Source organism: Pseudorca crassidens, chromosome 5 (genome assembly GCF_039906515.1).
Source record: "Pseudorca crassidens isolate mPseCra1 chromosome 5, mPseCra1.hap1, whole genome shotgun sequence".
Lineage (NCBI taxonomy): Eukaryota > Metazoa > Chordata > Mammalia > Artiodactyla > Delphinidae > Pseudorca > Pseudorca crassidens.
The window spans coordinates 141,585,951-141,592,804 of record NC_090300.1 but is presented as its reverse complement, the minus strand read 5'-3'; positions in this window follow the sequence as shown (position 1 = coordinate 141,592,804).

Here is a 6,854-nt window from a genome sequence, read left to right as displayed (position 1 = left end):
CAATAATGAAACTATTTTAAAACGTTCTTCAGACTTCCGGGAAGATGGCGGAAGAGTAAGACGCGGAGATCACCTTCCTCTCCACAGATACATCAGAAATACATCTACGCGTGGAACAACTCCTACGGAGCACCTACTGAACGCTGGCAGAAGACCTAAGACCTCCCAAAAGGCAAGGAACCCCCCACGTACCTGGTTAGGGCAAAAGAAAAAACTAAACAGAGACAAAAGGATAGGGACGGGTCCTGCACCAGCGGGAGAGAGCTGTGAAGGAGGAAAAGTGTCCACAAACTAGGAAGCCCCTTCGCGGGTGGAGACTTCGGGAGGCGGAGTGGGGGAGCTTGGGAGCCGCGGAGGAGAGCACAGCAACAGGGGTGCGGAGGGCAAAGCGGGCAGATTCCAGCGCAGAGGATCGGGCCGACCGGCACTCACCAGCCGAGAGGCTTGTCTGCTCGCCCGCCGGGGCGGGCGGGACTGGGAGCTGAGGCTCCGGCTTTTGTCGGAGCGCCGGGAGAGGACTGAGGTTGGCGGCGTGAACACAGCCTGCAGGGCATTGGTGCGCCGCGGCTGGCCGGGAGAGAGTCCGGGGAGGGGTCTGGACCTGCCGAAGAGGCAAGAGACTTTTACGTCCCTCTTTGTTTCCTGGTGCGCGAGGAGAGGGGATTGAGAGCGCTGCTTGAGAGCTCCGGGGACGGGCGCGAGCCGCGGCTAGGAGTGCGGAGCCCAGAGACGGACGTGGGACGCTAGGGCCGCTGCTGCCGCCGCCAGGAGGCCTGTGTGCGAGCACAGGTCACTAGCCACACGCCCTTCCGGGGAGCCTGTGCAGCCCGCCACTGCCAGGGTCCCGGGATCCAGGGACGGCTCCCCGGGAGAACGCACGGCGCGCCTCAGGCTGCAACGTCACGCCGGCAGACTGCCGCTGCAGGCCCGCCCCACACTCCGTGACCCTCCCTACCCCCCGGCCTGGGTGAGCCAGAGCCTCCGAATCAGCGGCTCCTTTAACCCCGTCCTGTCTGAGCAAAGAACAGACGGCCTCCAGCGACCTACATGCACAGGCGGGGCCAAATCCAAAGCTGAGCCCCTGGGAACTGTGAGAACAAAGAAGAGAAAGGGAAATCTCTCCCAGCAGCCTCAGAAGCAGCGGATTAAAGCTCCACAATCAACTTGATATACCCTGCATCTGTGGAATACCTGAATAGACAACGAATCATCCCAAATTAAGGAGCCCTGTGGATGAAAGGCTCTTGGTGCTGCAGCCAGGAGTCAGTGCTGTGCCTCTGAGGTGGGAGAGCCAACTTCAGGACACTGGTCCACAAGAGGCCTCCCAGCTGCACATAATATCAAACAGCAAAAATCTCCGAGAGATCTCCATCTCAACGCCAGCACCCAGCTTCACTCAACGACCAGCAAGCTACAGTGCTGGACATCCTATGCCAAACAACTAGCAAGACAGGAACACAACCCCACCCATTAGCAGAGAGGCTGCCCAAAATCATAATAAGTCTACAGACGCCCCAAAACACACCACCAGACGTGGACCTGCCCACCAGAAAGACAAGATCCAGCCTCATCCACCAGAACACAGGCACTAGTACCCTCCACCAGGAAGCCTACACAACCCACTGAACCAACCTTAGCCACTGGGGACAGACACAAAAAATAACAGGAACTACGAACCTTCAGCCTGAAAAAAAGGAGACCCCAAACACAGTAAGATAAGCAAAATGAAAAGACAGAAAAACACACAGCAGATGAAGGAGCAAGATAAAAACCCACCAGACCTAACAAATGAAGAGGAAATAGGCAGTCTACCTGAAAGAGAATTCAGAATAATGATAGTAAGGTTGATCCGAAATCTTGGAGATAGAATGGACAATAGAATGGACAAATTGCAAGAATCAGTTAACAAGGACCTAGAAGAACTAAAGATGAAACAAGCAACGATGAACAACACAATAAATGAAATTAAAAGTACTCTAGATGGGATCAATAGCAGAATAACTGAGGCAGAAGAACGGATAAGTGACCTGGAAGATAAAATAGTGGAAATGACTACTGCAGAGCAGAATAAAGAAAAAAGAATGAAAAGAACTGAGGACAGTCTCAGAGACCTCTGGGACAACATTAAACGCACCAACATTCGAATTATAGGGGTTCCAGAAGAAGAAGAGAAAAAGAAAGGGACTGAGAAAATATTTGAAGAGATTATAGTTGAAAACTTCCCTAATATGGGAAAGGAAATAGTTAATCAAGTCCAGGAAGCACAGAGAGTCCCATACAGGATAAATCCAAGGAGAAATACGCCAAGACACATATTAATCAAACTGTCAAAAATTAAATACAAAGAAAACATATTAAAAGCAGCAAGGGAAAAACAACAAATAACACACAAGGGAATCCCCATAAGGTTAACAGCTGATCTTTCAGCAGAAACTCTGCAAGCCAGAAGGGAGTGGCAGGACATATTGAAAGTGTTGAAGGAGAAAAACCTGCAACCAAGATTACTCTACCCAGCAAGGATCTCATTCAGATTTGATGGAGAAATTAAAACCTTTACAGACAAGCAAAAGCTGAGAGAGTTCAGCACCACCAAACCAGCTCTACAACAACTGCTAAAGGAACTTCTCTAGGCAAGAAACATAAAAGAAGGAAAGGACCTACAATAACGAACCCAAAACAATTAAGAAAATGGGAATAGGAACACACATATCGATAATTACCTTAAATGTAAATGGACTAAATGCTCCCACCAAAAGACACAGATTGGCTGAATGGATACAAAAACAAGACCCATATATATGCTGTCTACAAGAGACCCACTTCAGACCTAGAGACACATACAGACTGAAAGTAAGGGGATGGAAAAAGGTATTTCATGCAAATGGAAACCAAAAGAAAGCTGGAGTAGCAATTCTCATATCAGACAAAATAGACTTTAAAACAAAGACTATTAGAAGAGACAAAGAAGGACACTACATAATGATCAAGGGATCGATCCAAGACGAAGATATAACAATTGTAAATATTTATGCACCCAACATAGGTGCACCTCAATACATAAGGCAAATACTGACAACCATAAAAGGGGAAATCGACAGTAACACATTCATAGTAGGGGACTTTAACACCCCACTTTCACCAATGGACAGATCATCCAAAATGAAAATAAATAAGGAAACACAAGCTTTAAATGATACATTAAACGAGATGGAGTTAATTGATATTTATAGGACATTCCATCCAAAAACAACAGAATACACATTTTTCTCAAGTGCTCATGGAACATTCTCCAGGATAGATCATATCTTGGGTCACAAATCAAGCCTTGGTAAATTTAAGAAAATTGAAATTGTATCAAGTATCTTTTCTGACCACAACGCCATGAGACTAGATATCAATTACAGGAAAAGATCTGTAAAAAATACAAACACATGGAGGCTAAACAATACACTACTTAATAATGAAGTGATCACTGAAGAAATCAAAGAGGAAATCAAAAAATACCTAGAAACAAATGACAATGGAGACACAACGACCCAAAACCTGTGGGATGCAGCAAAAGCAGTTCTAAGGGGGAAGTTTATAGCAATACAAGCCCACCTTAAGAAGCAGGAAACATCTCGAATAAACAACCTAACCTTGCACCTCAAGCAATTAGAGAAAGAAGAACAAAAAAACCCCAAAGCTAGCAGAAGGAAAGAAATCATAAAAATCAGATCAGAAATAAATGAAAAAGAAATGAAGGAAACAATAGCAAAGATCAATAAAACTAAAAGCTGGTTCTTTGAGAAGATAAACAAAATAGATAAACCACTAGCCAGACTCATCAAGAAAAAAAGGGAGAAGACTCAGATCAATAGAATTAGAAATGAAAAAGGAGAAGTAACAACTGACACTGCAGAAATAAAAGAGATCATGAGAGATTACTACAAGCAACTCTATGCCAATAAAATGGACAATCTGGAAGAAATGGACAAATTCTTAGAAATGCACAACCTGCCAAGACTGAATCAGGAAGAAATAGACAATATGAACAGACCAATCACAAGCACTGAAATTGAAACTGTGATTAAAAATCTTCCAACAAAGAAAAGCCCAGGACCAGATGGCTTCACAGGCGAATTCTATCAAACATTTAGAGAAGAGCTAACACCTATCCTTCTCAAACTCTTCCAAAATATAGCAGAGGGAGGAACACTCCCAAACTCCTTCTACGAGGGCACCATCACCTTGATACCAAAACCAGACAAGGATGTCACAAAGAAAGAAAACTACAGGCCAATATCACTGATGAACATAGATGCAAAAATCCTCAACAAAATACTAGCAAACAGAATCCAACAGCACATTAAAAGGATCATACACCATGATCAAGTGGGGTTTATTCCAGGAATGCAAGGATTCTTCAATATACGCAAATCTATCGATGTGATAAACCATATTAACAAACTGAAGGAGAAAAACCATATGATCATCTCAATAGATGCAGAGAAAGCTTTTGACAAAATTCAACACCCATTTATGATAAAAACCCTGCAGAAAGTAGGCATAGAGGGAACTTTCCTCAACATAATAAAGGCCATATATGACAAGCCCACAGCAAACATCATCCTCAATGGTGAAAAACTGAAAGCATTTCCACTAAGATCAGGAACAAGACAAGGTTGCCCACTCTCACCACTCTTATTCAACATAGGTTTGGAAGTTTTAGCCACAGCAATCAGAGAAGAAAAGGAAATAAAAGGAATCCAAATCGGAAAAGAAGAAGTAAAGCTGTCACTGTTTGCAGATGACATGATCCTATACATAGAGAACCCTAAAGATGCTACCAGAAAACTACTAATCAATGAATTTGGTAAAGTGGCAGGATACAAAATTAATGCACAGAAATCTCTGGCATTCCTATATACTAATGATGAAAAATCTGAAAGTGAAATCAAGAAAACACTCCCATTTACCATTGCAACAAAAAGAATAAAATATCTAGGAATAAACCTACCTAAGGAGACAAAAGATCTGTATGCAGAAAATTATAAGACACTGATGAAAGAAATTAAAAATGATACAAATAGATGGAGAGATATACCATGTTCTTGGATTGGAAGAATCAACATTGTGAAAATGACTCTACTACCCAAAGCAATCTATAGATTCAATGCAATCCCTATGAAACTACCACTGGCATTTTTCACAGAACTAGAACAAAAAATTTTGCAATTTGTATGGAAACACAAAAGACCCCGAATAGCCAAAGCAATCTTGAGAACGAAAGAAGGAACTGGAGGAATCAGGCTCTCTGACTTCAGACTATACTACAAAGCTACAGTTATCAAGACGGTATGGTACTGGCACAAAAACAGAAAGATAGATCAATGGAACAGGATAGAAAGCCCAGAGATAAACCCATGCACATATGGTCACCTTATCTTTGATAAAGGTGGCAGGAATGTACAGTGGAGAAAGGACAGCCTCTTCAATAAGTGGTGCTGGGAAAACTGGACAGGTACATGTAAAAGTATGAGATTAGATCACTCCCTAACACCATACACAAAAATAAGCTCAAAATGGATTAAAGACCTAAATGTAAGGCCAGAAACTATCAAACTCTTAGAGGAAAACATAGGCAGAACACTCTATGACATAAATCACAGCAAGGTCCTTTTTGACCCACCTCCTAGAGAAATGGAAATAAAAACAAAAGTAAACAAATGGGACCTAATGAAACTTAAAAGCTTTTGCGCTGCAAAGGAAACCATAAAGAAGACCAAAGACAACCCTCAGAATGGGAGAAAATATTTGCAAATGAAGCAACTGACAAAGGATTAATCTCCAAAATTTATAAGCAGCTCATGCAGCTTAATAACAAAAAAACAAACAACCCAATCCAAAAATGGGCAGAAGACCTAAATAGACATTTCTCCAAAGAAGATATACAGAGTGCCAACAAACATATGAAAGAATGCTCAACGTCACTAATCATTAGAGAAATGCAAATCAAAACTACAATGAGATATCATCTCACACCAGTCAGAATGGCCATCATCAAAAAATCTAGAAACAATAAATGCTGGAGAGGGTGTGGGGAAAAGGGAACCCTCTTACACTGTTGGTGGGAATGTAAATTGATACAGCCACTGTGGAGAACAGTATGGAGGTTCCTTAAAAAGCTACAAATAGAACTACCATATGACCCAGCAATCCCACTACTGGGCATATACCCTGAGGAAACCATAATTCAAAAAGAGTCATGTACCAAAATGTTCACTGCAGCTCTATTTACAATAGCCCAGAGATGGAAACAACCTAAGTGTCCATCATCGGATGAATGGATAAAGAAGATGTGGCACATATATACAATGGAATATTACTCAGCCATAAAAAGAGACGAAATTGAGCTGTTTGTAATGAGGTGGATAGACCTAGAGTCTGTCATACAGAGTGAAGTAAGTCAGAAAGAGAGAGACAAATACCGTATGCTAACACATATATATGGAATTTAAAAAAAAAAATGACATGAGAAACCTAGGGGTGAAACAGGAATAAAGACACAGACTTACTAGAGAATGTACTTGAGGCTATGGGGAGGGACAAGGGTAAACGGTGACAAAGCGATAAAGAGGCATGGACATATATACACTACCAAACGTAAGGTAGATAGCTAGTGGGAAGTAGCCGCATAGCACAGGGAGATCAGCTCGGTGCTTTGTGACCGCCTGGAGGGGTGGGATAGGGAGGGTGGGAGGGAGGGAGATGCAAGCAGGAAGAGATATGGGAATATATGTATATATATAACTGATTCATTTTGTTGTGAAGCTGAAACTAACATACCATTGTAAAGCAATTATACTCCAATA